The sequence below is a fragment of the Anabrus simplex genome, chromosome 1 (genome assembly GCF_040414725.1).
Source record: "Anabrus simplex isolate iqAnaSimp1 chromosome 1, ASM4041472v1, whole genome shotgun sequence".
Lineage (NCBI taxonomy): Eukaryota > Metazoa > Arthropoda > Insecta > Orthoptera > Tettigoniidae > Anabrus > Anabrus simplex.
In genome coordinates this window covers 619,199,934-619,213,866 of record NC_090265.1, presented here as the reverse complement: position 1 = coordinate 619,213,866, position 13,933 = coordinate 619,199,934, and positions in this window count along the sequence as shown.

Genomic DNA, 13,933 nt, shown 5'->3' with positions numbered 1-13,933 from the left:
AAGGCACAACTTACAAAAATGAAACAGGGGTATCCTGTACCTAACCTACTGGGCCTTAGCAGAAAAGAACAGGTTAAGTAAATGGCCCGAAACACCAAATTGAATGGAGGCGTGTACTTGCACTCCTAAATATGCATTCTTAAAACCTAAAAGGCACTAGGCCGATGAAATAGGGGCTATTCCCAAACTATGGGGGTGACTCGAATAATAATAATTTAATGTATTACGGAAAGGAAGCAAACCAGTTACAAAACGTAGTCACCTCAAACCAATATGAAGGGGAGCTCGAGAAGGTGTGATTTCACTCTCTATCCCCGAATTACCGTTACAGATTTTATGAAATTTTCACATTAGCCGGCAGAATTTACATTTTAGAGAAGTTGGTTACATACTAAAGTTTCAGACCTATCCCTCGGGTTAAACTGCGAAGCTAGCAAAAAATAAAGATGTTAAACGGCCATTACCTTGCTGAAGAACTGTTGCCTGCAGAAAGAGGCACCTCCTCCTGCTTCACATACACACACTTAGTTAGATCTTGATCAAATGGCCAAGAGACGTGAAAATCCGCAGTTTATAAACCCTTGGGAAAGGTTCGAGGCCTTTCATGAATAATCAAGCCACACCCTCTCAATTTTATTGGACTATACAAAATTTACCCTCTAAGTCGAAGAAGAAATCCAGGATTGATCAGAAATTAATTACAAAAATTAGCGATTGGCTGGATTCAAAACTGGCGGAAAGAAAAGATAAATATTGCCAACCCACAAATGAATGAACGAAATTTAGTAAATAAAAAACTTATGAATACAAAATTTCTTCAAAAAAGTTCTTTCACTTCGCACCAGGGTGCATGATCATAGTTTTTGTAGTGACATCTGTTGTAGAAAGTCCAAACTTCTTGATAAATGGTAACCAAAACATGTTGAAATTCACACAGTCCTGGAGACTTCACAATCACAAAATTTAGGTAGTGACATCTTCTGAGTAAAAGTTTAAGGAGGTCTAGTTCCAAGTTCACTGTTCCTCCAGTAGAGGAGGTTTTATTGGCGCAAGATTTAAATTGCGGCGTAGAGGTGTACCTACTGGTAAAATAATGATGATAATAATAATAATTGTCACTATTATTATTATTATTATTATTATTAAGTGTTATTTGTTTTAATTCCTACTATCTACTTAGGCCCTATACGTTTCTCGGAGACTTCGAGGTTTTGGATTTTTGTCTCGCAGGAGTCGTTATACGTGCTGGTAATCTACGACACGAGGTTGGCATATATGAAGACGTTCAATACCACCTGACCGAACCGGGCTTGAACACGTTTGTAAGGCCAGGGCTCTTACCGTCTGAGCCACTCGGACGGACCCATGTACTAGCTATGCGGTGATATTGAATAAGTCTGAAGCACAACAATATCGACGTAAAACCTTGCAGATCATTAAGAAACGTCGTTGTCCCAGGGGAAGTCACAAGCTCGTCATTCATTGTAGAGCTCTTATTATAGCTTATTATTGCTGAAGTAGGAAAAAACCAAATCGAACGGCAGGCGTGGTGATACTGTCAAATGTCTGAATAAAAACAATTAGAAGGCTGTGAATTAGTGTGAGCATCTAAGACAGGACGTATTTTTAATGCGATTTCTGGGTTCGGATTCTGCACCGGATCTACCACTGGTTTGGGGACTGGGTGTTTGTGACGTCCTTAGTCTTCCTTTCCTCACACACAGCATTACACACTACCGCCATTCCAATTACACGAAGGTTCATACAATATTGTGCCAGTAGGGGCAAGAGATGCACATGGTTCGACGCCCCGAAGAAATAGCATTAAAAACATATAAGAAAACAATCCTAAGGAAAAATACAACGAAAATCAAAGAATTCTTTTCAGTAAAATAGGAAATGTCCACCTCTGTAATGCAGTGTTTAGTGGGATTAGCTGCCATCCCCGAAAGTCCGAGTTCGATTCCTGGCTCTGCCATGAAATTTGAAAAGTGGTGCTAGGGCTGGAACCGGGTCCACTCAGTCTCGGGAGGTCAGCTGAGTAGAGGAGGGGTACGATTCCCTCCTCAGCCATCCTCGAAGTAGTTTTCTTTGGTTTCCCACTTCTCCTCCAGGCATATGCCATTATAGTACCTATCATAAGGCCAGGCCCACTTTCTACCCTCTTCCTTGTCTATCCCATCCAATTTTCCCACGCCCAACAAGGCCCTTGTTCAGAATGGCAGGTGAGGCCGCTTGGACTAGGTACTGGTCCTTCTCCCCAGTTGTAACCCCGACCCAAAGTCTCACGCGACACTGCCCTTGAATTGGTAGAGGTGGCATCCCTCGCTGAGCGGTAAACGGATTAAGAAAGAAATTGGTAGGTGCACCTTCTAAAATATTGCAAAGAAACTAGAGAAATTTGAGAGAGATATATGAATGAGAAAGGTGTGTATAAAATAGGAAATGAACTGAATTTTATGCCGTGAAGTTATTAAACAGAGACTGGAAGGAACCAGAGAGAACTGCAATATTTCGCAAATGTTCTCTAACGAGAATAAATATACAAGAAGCTAGTAGTAAGGATACGCGTGAGGAAGTATCCTAGACTCTACGACTTAGTTGAAGCCTAGAAAATAATTCATATAGTCTATGTTACGTATCAGACATACGTCCAGGAACCATTTCATTTAAATTATATTTAAATTGCTCTTTGTAACATTTGTTTGTTTAATTTTTTGTTATAAGTACATATATCAGTGAATAATATTCTCTACCAAGTAGCTAGTTATCCATGATTGGGAGAGCGGAGTATTCTGTTCACTCCTTCACCTTAAATTAAAGTGGAATAGCAGGGGAATCCTCTTCTAAAGATTCTTGTCGGTTTTAATTTGAATCTCTTTCTGCTGTTTGTTTTACGAAACATGATGTAGTCTTTCTTAAGCCTTCAGACTGGGATTGAAATCCTTCATAACCTAGCCGGAAATTGAACTTGTGTAAACTGGAGAAAAGGAGAGTGATAGCGGCATGCCGTTGTGTAGGGAGGTCTAAATCGACCCGGAGAACTCATTATTAGACTTACAATGTTTGTACAGAGATTGAAGATTTAGGTTACACGTAACTTGTTCCAAGTGGGGATCTCTAAAGTCTGGGTTTGCTCGCCCGCCCTTTTGGTCCTTATCTGAACTCCGTTGGTACAGGCAGTGGTCAGCCCATTTTTCCATATCCCTCTCTCTACACTTGCAAACAAGTGTAAATCGAATATAATGTTAAATGACTTATTATCAGTATTGCTCAAAAGCCAAAACCAAACCCCATGCCGCAAAATCTCCGAAGGGCCATGGTCCACCAAGCGACTGCTGATCAGCACGAAGGCCTGTAGATTACCAGCTGTCGTGTGATCGTCACAACGAATCCTCTCGGCCGTTATTCTTGGCTTTCTACTCAGTTATGATCACGTAGGCTGATTGGGCCTCGAACCAGTCTCAGATCCAAGTAAAAATACCTGACCAGGCCGGGTATCGAACCCGGGGCCTTCGGGTAAGAGGCAGACACGCTACCTCTACACCCCTACCCTACGAAACACTAACTCTAATATAAATAGTATATATCGTGCATTATTGTGTAATTTTTTACTCAGGCTGGTGGTTGTAAAAGCTAGGACATTGAAAACACGGAAAACCACCTTTAGGGCTGTCGACAGTGATGTTCGAACCCACTATCTCGCGATTGCAAGGTGACAGCTACGTGTTCTATCCTATCGTCGCCATAAGACCTGCCTGTGATGGTGCGACGTAAAACTCTCTGCAAGGGATCACTGTTTTAATTTAGAAGGGAGGAATTTTGCGGCCAGAGCTTTCGCTCGTTCGTTATTCTCTTCTCACTGTGCAAGCTGAAAGTCTACTTTGATCATTTTGCGAACTCTGACGATGATCACTCTGTGAAATGTAACTCTCCAGTCTCCTAGCGACCGGGCGAGTTGGCCGTGCGGTTAGGGGCGCGCAGCTGTGAGCTTGCATCCCGGAGATGGTTCAAATTCCACTGTCGGCAGTCCTGAAGATGGTTTTGAGTATTTCCCATTTTCACACCAGGCAAATGCTGGGGCTGTACTTAATTAAGGTCACGGCCGCTTCCATCCCATTCCTAGGCCTTGCTTATCCCATCATCGCCTTAAGAACTATCTGTGTCGGTGCGACGTAAAACAAATAGCAAAACAACGTCTCCTAGCGACTATCTTCCTAATCTGAGACAGGCACTTTTTGTACCACCTAAACTCCTCTACTCATTTGTTTCTCTTCGCCCCTCCCCTTCTTTACCGTTCCCAAAGATATAGCGTTACAAAGCCCGGAGAGTTACCGTTCATTTCAAACGCTGTGTCTCAAAAAATGCTATGAAATAAGTTAGAAGCTCTAACGGCCACACCTATTCGCTCCCTATTAAAAAAACGCTTCTTTTGTTTCCTTGTGGTCAATATTTTCCATTAGCAGCTAATATTGGTGAACAAAACGTTGCGTGGCCCTTTGAACGATATCAATAACCTCGACCTCGAAGTGGAATAGGTTCCATGTGAGTGAACTTAACTGTTCGTTGTACGCAAATTGCCAACCTGGTCATCACCCAAACCAGTATGAACGTACGTAAAAAGAGGAAAAAATATGACTAAACTCAGCGTAATCCAGCAATTTCCACACGGGGAATTAAATTGAGAGGTAGTTATCTAGTTAAACTTCATTTTAAAATAATATTCGAAATCTCTGGAGTCAAATTATTACGTATTTTGTGCATATGTTCGTGGACCAGGGTAAAATATTTTCACCTTCTAATTCATAATAGTATACACGTGGCCGAAGGAAGCCTACCTATATTACCCTCTGCTGAGATACGATGTTTACAATGCATTATGTCCGGCTCCATGGCTAAATGGTTAGCGTGCTGGACTTCGGTCACAGGGGTCCCGGGTTCGATTCCCGGCAGGGTCTGGAATTTTAACCATCATTGGTTAATTTCGCTAGCACGGGGGATGGCTGTATGTGTCGTCTTCATCATTTCATCCTCATCACGACGCGCAGGTCGCCTACGGGAGTCAAATCAAAAGACCTGCACCTGGCGAGCTGAACATGTCCTCGGACACACCCGGCACTAAAAGCCATACGCCATTTCAATGCATTATGTCTTCTGGCATGAGATAGGAAAGTTTTTGGAACGATAGTTTTCCTGTATGTTTGTCAAATAAAATGAGACCAGCAGCGAAACTTAACATTCCGCGGAAACATTATTTTTTCCTCATCAGAAATGAACGAAGACCGATTATGACAGCCGAAAAGTTTGAAAGCAATTCACCGTCACTGTGTTGATGAAAAGGTACCTGTATTTGGAGAGGCAATGCATATTCCCCTTATTGACACACATGTTTAGATTTCACAGCCGGTCTGAGTGGTTCGGATGGTTGAGGCGCTGGCCTTCTGACCCCAACGTGGCAGGTTCGATCCTGGCTCAGTCCGACGGTATTTGAAGGTGCTCAAATACGTTAGCCTCGTATCAGTAGATTCATTGATGCGTATAAAAACTCCTGATGGACTTATTCAGGCACTTCGGCGCCTCCAGAAACAGTAAACATTATTATCATTATTATTATTATTATTATTATTATTGTTAGATTTCACACTTGTGACTTAAAATAGACTCAATAAAAGAACAGGGAATGCTCCATAAAAATTAAGTGCAATTTCAAATAGTTTAATAAACTGGAGAAAATAGAAAAAGGATGAGGATGAAGAGACGATAATATAGTATATGGAAAGAATAGGTAGAAAGTTAAAGGGACAAAAGACAGAAATGTAAATTATAGGAATGTGCCATACTGTTTGGATTTTATGCAATATAACATCAAACCCTACTTCATATACTGAAGTATAAACTGTAGACATTGAGTGAGCCATCTAGTAGTTGGAAAATTACAAATTTTGAAAACTGAAATGGAAACTATGAACGAGAATGAAGATAACTCCTAAACCAGATAGGCTCCTTAATGCCTGGTTACCAGGTAGTGCTTAACAGATGGATTGTGTGTGAGTGTGTTTTAATTATTGGTATTTTTGCGTATTTCCTGTATAATACTAGACCTATTATGAGTTGGAACATGGTATCATGATCTTAAGATAGGGTGTACTCTGTTATTGCCAATTTTTATGGCTGACTGAGAGAAAGGTTTGCTGCTTGGTGCAAGACCGACGATGTACTGTTTGCCGTAAGTAAAGGGAATTTCTTACTTTTCAGGATATGCTAGTGGGAAAAGATCTATTCTCATTTGTATATAAACGACGCCCATTCTTTGGGACAACACAAAAAGCGTGCCTTTCCTAGCGAAACCTAGTGATTACAGGGCACTATGCCTTCTTGTGTGGGCTAGATTATTTGTTTTACTTTCTCATATGCTGGTGGTGATTAATGTTTTGAGACGAAGTACAACGAGGTAACCATCCTGTATATAACACTAATCAGAGAGAAAAAAATTGAAGGTATCCGACACTTCGAAAAATGAAGTAATCGGCCCTATGTGTTGTTTTCCTAGACTTTTCTTAAATGATTTCAAAGAAATTGGAAATTTATTGAACGTCTCCCTTGGTAAGTTATTCCAATCCCTAACTCCCCTTCCTATAAACGAATATTTGCCCAAATTTGTCCTCTTGAATTCCTAATTTATATTCATATTGTGATCTTTCTACTTTTAAATACACCACTTAAACTTATTCATCTACTAATGTCATTCCACACCATCTCTCCGCTAACAGCTCGGAACATACCACTTAGTCGAGCAGCCCGCTTTCTTTCTCCCAAGTCTTCCCAGCCCAAACTTTGCAAAATTTTTGTAACGCTATTGTTTTGTCGCAAATCGCCCAGAATAATCGAGCTTACTTTCTTTGGATTTTTTCCAGTTCTTGAATCAAGTAATCCTGGTGAAGATCCCATACACTGGAATCATACTCTAGTTGGGGTCTTACCAGAGACTTATATGTCCTCTCATTTACATCCTTAGTACAACCCCTAAACACCCTCATAACCATGTGCAGAGATCTGTAGCCTTTATTTACAATCCCATTTATGTGATTACCCCAATGAAAATCTTTCCTTATTTTAACACCTAGATACTTACAATGATCCCCAAAATGAACTTTCACCCCATCAACGCAGTAATTAAAACTGAGAGCACTTTTCGTATTTGTGAAACTCACAACCTGAATTTTAACCCCGTTTATCACCATACCATTTTCTACTATCCATCTCACAACATTGTCGAGGTAATTTTGCAATTGGTCACAATCTTGTAACTTATTTGTTACTCTATACAGAGTAACATCACCCGCAAAAAGCCTTATCTCTGATTCCACTTCTTTACTCATTTCATATATAAGAAAACATAAAGATCCAATAATACTGCCTTGAGGAATTCCCCTCGTAATTATTACAGGGTCAGATAAAGCTTCGCCTGCTCTAATTCTCTGAGATCTATTTTCTAGAAATGTAGCAACCCATTCAGTCACTCTTTTGTCTAGTCCAACTGGGCTCATTTTCGCCAGTAGTCTCCCATGATCCACCCTATCAAATGCCTTAGGCAGATCAATGGCGATACACAAAGACGCACACACGCGATATTGTCAATTGTGTACAGTGTTTTATTATTATATACAGATTGTGCACACACATTCATAAACCATTATTTTGAATAAACACTGGACTGCTACATTAGCAAGTCAACCAACTACCAAGACAACAAAACCACAACATGAGTTCACACACTGAATTCGACTAGCGACTTTCACGAACCGGTCGACTCGACTCCCAAGATGGTCTTTTATATACCTTGCTTGGCAAGGCTTCTAGAAAAGTATGACACAACATGCTTTCTCGTTTCTTCTCGAGTGTCCAATAACCCAAATACAAATGGATAGAATATTCTGTAAAGTTCTAGTGACAAAGGTGCGTTGTTCTGGACTATTGCTCTGTGTTCCACAACATTACATTGGATTTATACATCATATTTACAGGTAATAATAAATTATATACTATTAGTTACGTGTTCTTACACTAAATAAAATCTTATTATCTTACCATTGCAGATGTACCGGCATGTAACTACAGGGTCTTTATTTATGCTTGGCAAGGACTTTCTCGCTTGACCTTGGCCACCGATGACAGGGCGCTACCGACCGCTGGCGCGCGCGGTTTCCGGCACTTCCTGCAGTGACTGAGAGCTGAGCTCCGAGTTAGTGGGGTGTTCAATGAAGCCACGGTAGCTATATGATTTTTCACGAGAGTTTAATCCTGATGTAAACAAGGCATGTCCACGCCTTAGTCAAAGAAAGAGTTGTGATTCGCTGAGCGTGTAGTATCGACCTCCGCCCCGTCAACGTCTTGTGTTCGGACGTACAGTGCTGCGCATATGACCTAAAATAGACGAGGAACAGTTTTTGAGCTGTGTGAAACTAAACGGAGGGGTTTGAATGGACATCTACTGCTGATGATTAGGGCCTACGTTATTTATTTTGTTTTCTTGGTTTCCTATGGCAATTTTGTTTATGAGTGGTGGGTCAGTAAACATGATTACTGTCTTTTCAAAAGATATTCCAAGACCAATTTTCTGTGCTATTTCCTGTGGTGATATAACTTGTTGTCTGATTTCCTGAATATTGTTGGACAAGAGGGCAAGGTCATCGACAAAACCTAGGCAATTTAAACTTATGTTGTCTTTGGGTCTTCCAATTCGGATGTTCTTTGGGTTACTCTTGTACCATTCCCTCATTATATATTCCAAGGCACAGTTGAACAGCAGTGGTGACAAGCAATCTCCTTGTCTTAAGCCTGTTTTTATGATGAATGGCTCAGAGAATTCCCCCCTGAACTTGACTTTCGATGTAGTGTTGGTTAAGGTGAGTTCAATCAATTTGATTATTTTGGATGAAGCCCGAAATTTCTTAAAATTTTCAACATTGAAGGTCTATGGATACAATACTTGTATGATACTTATAACAAAAGGTTTTGAGTTAAACTTGATCAATAAAACTCTGTCCGGTAATGGAATGACGGCTTTGACTGCATTATTTTCTTGCTTACCCAGTATGATCCAAACTCCATTTAAATGATTTGGCTCGTTGTTTCCTGAGTGATAGATACAATGATCTTTGATTCTGCAACTACCTGATCCTGGCCATCGCATTTCGCATGTTTATTTTAAGCCTTTTCACTTCTTTGATGGTGTTATAGACCTTTCTTCCTTCACACATACTTCTTACATTCCAATTGCATATCTTCATTACGGCCGACCCGAATATTCTTAGCACCCCCTGGCCACTGAAGGCCTGCCGGGGACTGGAGGCCGAGTTATTTGTTTTTTCAGCCATACTGATGATATCCTGTGGAAAAGTAACTGAGGTGGTTTTCCGTTGCCTTCCTCAATGCCATTTTAGACCATTCATCATCGGCCCTGCTCATAGGGAACAGACACTGTTGTAGCCTCCTCTCCGAGGAACAGACGCTACGGCTGATACCTGCTTCCACCTTGGATACAGATAGCTTTCACTCAACCCGAGCGCTGGGCTGCCTCTTCCGCCACCGACACCGTACGGAAGCCCTTCTTCTACGCTGTGAGTACCGTTGAGGTCGTCACTCGTAACCCAGGGCTGGGATGCCTACCAGATGCAACACACCGGGTTAGTGTGTTCTGGGACTCGCATGGGCAGGGTCGCCACTCCCTGAGTAGAGCTGTCTCGAAATATGGTCTCGACCTGCTACCAACGTCAACACCTCAGATGAAGATAATTATGAGCGCTGTGGATTCCTTGGACACAAGTACACTGACTGACAGAGCAAATGCAACACCAAGAAGGAGTGGTTCGAAAGGGATGAAAGTTGGGGAAAAAACAGAGACGGCACGGACGAATAATTGATGTTTATTTCAAACCGATATGCAGGTTACACAATGCGCACGGCATCGACTCAGTAGGATGTAGGACCACCGCGAGCGGCGATGCACGCAGAAACACGTCGAGGTACAGAGTCAATAAGAGTGCGGATGGTGTCCTGAGGGGTGGTTCTCCATTCTCTGTCAACCATTTGCCACAGTTGGTCGTCCGTACGTGGCTGGGGCAGAGTTTGCAAACGGCGTCCAATGAGATCCCACACGTGTTCGATTGGTGAGAGATCCGGAGAGTACGCTGGCCACGGAAGCATCTGTACACCTCGTAGAGCCTGTTGGGAGATGCGAGCAGTGTGTGGGCGGGCATTATCCTGCTGAAACAGAGCATTGGGCAGCCCCTGAAGGTACGGGAGTGCCACCGGCCGCAGCACATGCTGCACGTAGCGGTGGGCATTTAACGTGCCTTGAATACGCACTAGAGGTGACGTGGAATCATACGCAATAGCGCCCCAAACCATGATGCCGCGTTGTCTAGCGGTAGGGCGCTCCACAGTTACTGCCGGATTTGACCTTTCTCCACGCCGACGCCACACTCGTCTGCGGCGACTATCACTGACAGAACAGAAGCGTGACTCATCGGAGAACACGACGTTCCGCCATTCCCTCATCCAAGTCGCTCTAGCCCCGCACCATGCCAGGAGTGCACGTCTATGCTGTGGAGTCAATGGTAGTCTTCTGAGCGGACGCCGGGAGTGCAGACCTCCTTCAACCAATCGACGGGAAATTGTTCTGGTCGATATTGGAACAGCCAGGGTGTCTTGCACATGCTGAAGAATGGCGGTTGACGTGGCATGCGGGGCTGCCACCGCTTGGCGGCGGATGCGCCGATCCTCGCGTGCTGACGTCACTCGGGCTGCGCCTGGACCCCTCGCACGTGCCACATGACCCTGCGCCAACCATCTTCGCCACAGGCGCTGCACCGTGGACACATCCCTATGGGTATCGGCTGCGATTTGACGAAGCGACCAACCTGCCCTTCTCAGCCCGATCACCATACCCCTCGTAAAGTCGTCTGTCTGCTGGAAATGCCTCCGTTGACGGCGGCCTGGCATTCTTAGCTATACACGTGTCCTGTGGCACACGACAACACGTTCTACAATGACTGTCAGCTGAGAAATCACGGTACGAAGTGGGCCATTCGCCAACGCCGTGTCCCATTTATCGTTCGCTACGTGCGCAGCACAGCGGCGCATTTCACATCATGAGCATACCTCAGTGACGTCAGTCTACCCTGCAATTGGCATAAAGTTTGACCACTCCTTCTTGGTGTTGCATTTGCTCTGTCAGTCAGTGTATATAGGAATCCTTTGGTGGTGAGCACGATATTCTTTTCGAGGATAAAGAAAGCAGAAGTGGAAAGGTACAGTACATAGTGGAATGGTACAATATATATAGTCATTGTTCGTGACCATTAAACGGAATCTGAGCAGGAAGAGGAGGAGGGGAAAGACACATTGGATGAAAGGAGCAGGGTGAATCGCCGAGGTTTTATTTCAACGAGTGGGTAGTAGCGGAGGAAGGAAACGCATACAATCACTTCTCGAACCGTTCGATACCGTACAGTACAACATTTACCAGGGTGCTTAAGTTCAAATTGTCTGATTTTTGTATAAAATTTTGCGGCTTAAATGTATGAAATTGCAGTACATTTTCGTATTTATGTCTTCATAAATATATAATAAACCATGTTATACATGAAGGAACTATTATCTATATATAATTTGAACTTGTAACGCAATATTGTGAGAAAACCGCTTTACTAACACCTATGTGTTATACATCAAAAGAAAGATCCCTATCTCAGGATTACAAAAACGTATTAATTTCATTCTTGTATTTGCATAAAGTAGTCATTTATTCGAATAATACGACGCTTAGGTGTTTGCAGTTAACTGTAGATGGCCGTATGAAAGTTGTCTTCGCTCATCTTTCTATGTCAGCCCGATAGATGGCTCTATGAAAAGTGTTTATGCCGATCCTTCTATGTTAGTCTGATAGAGGGCTCTGTGAAATCAAGTTATCACCAGAAAATTGTAGCACGTTTTATTCCACAGCTTCATTATGGCACATTTGACTATTTCTTCGTAGGAAAAGCGCCATTGCGTCAAATTTGGAATGCAGTGACGGAGGGACGTATTATCGATTGCTGGGTATTATGTGTTTCTGTCCTATATGATCTCAGTTTTCTTTTCATGGTTACTTATTCCTTGACTGAATATCCTGCTATCCAGCAGAAAATCAAGTATTATTCTGTTCTTCAATTTTAGCGTTTTTAAAATTTCGTTTTCTTAAACGTGAAATGAGTTCTGTTCCTAGGAGAGGACACACATGAAGGCGTGCTGTTTTACGAACCACTGCAGATGTCAGAGCTAGAATTATTAAAGTGATCAAATCATGACTGTTACAAGAATACACAAGAATTTACGATAGGGCATTTGCCAAGGTTCAAAAATTCCATATGTATAGTCACAACGGAAGTGTAAATTCAAAGGCAATAAAATTAATGGTCTTCCGGGGTTCAGTGTATTTTCCGTTACTTTTTTCTCGCTTCTTTTCCATGTTTTATTTTATTCTTTATTCGCAACTATTGGTGCGACAGGCAACTAGTAAATACTGTATTTCATTTCGAAGTACCATGGATACATTTGATGAGACTTTTCTCCCACGCGACTGCTTTTACTATCAAAGAACACGCGCCTGTTCTAGAGTTAATTATTGTTAAAATATAATTCACCTCCCATGCAGACGTAAACCCAGCGGATACCCACAGCAGACATTATAGCTATAGGTTCAATTCATTATGATAAATGTGTACCTGCGAGGAATTTATATATACGCTCAAGGTTGTGCCCAGGAATATTTTTCGGAGAGGTTATTATTTGTGTGTGGGGGTGGGGTTCTTCCGAAAAAATAGTATTTTTTAACTTTCAAATAGGTTTCATAGAAAGAAAAGTTTGCAAACGTTTTAGAGCAGTACCTTTTACAACTCAGCGGGGGAAGTAGAACGTAAATTCATAGCGGTCTGGTGGGCAGAACACGCTTTAACTTTAACACGTGCGTGCAGTGCGACACAAAGGTTTGTTTAAAAATTGAGGTAACAGTTTGTTTCATGGTAAGTATTAAAAATATTTAACAAAAACTTGTAGCGGCTCGATGACATGAAAAAATTTCTATATGTTTATTGAAATTGATTTTTATGGTGCAAAATATATTTAGAACATAAAAAACAAACAACCCGTATATCTGGGCAAAATTCAAATTTCCATTTATGCTTTCAGTACATTTGTTAACTATAATCGTAGAGAAACATTTCAAGATGGCACAAATTATTATTTGCAAATGCTTGTTTCTATAATATTTCTATTTATTGTAGGCTATTTCAAAACCCGTATATGCTGTTTAAATTTGTCAACTTCACTTTTATTTCTGATGGGGATTGAACCCCTCTAACCTCACCCCTCGGCACGGCCTCGCATACGCTCATTCATTTTTCAGTGACAGTACCTTTTCAACCGTAATATCAGGTGGAATTCTTCGCAATCTTTATGCATGGAACCAGTTCGATAAGCTTTGCCCTCGTACAAAAAATTTGACATCCCGTTTTTGACGATCTTGAACTTTCATGACCCTCAAGACACATAAATAGTTGGTTTCGCAACATAACTGAGATTTAAAACGTCGTGGCTTCTCTTGAGGAAATAGGAGCGTAAACTTCGTCTAAAACAACATTAAATTAAGCACCATATTTGAATCTGGATAAATCTTGTGAATTCTTTCTTGATCTGTTTACACTCCAGGGTTGGTTTTCCTCTTGGATTCAGCGAGGGCTCTCACCACTACGTCCTCAAGGGTAGTGTCCATGACAGTGATATTTTGGGTTGAGGGATACAACTGGAGAGGAAGACAAGTACCTCGCCCAGGCGGCCTCACCTGCTGTGCTGAAGATTGGAAGGGATAGACGAGGAATAGGGTAGGCAGCGG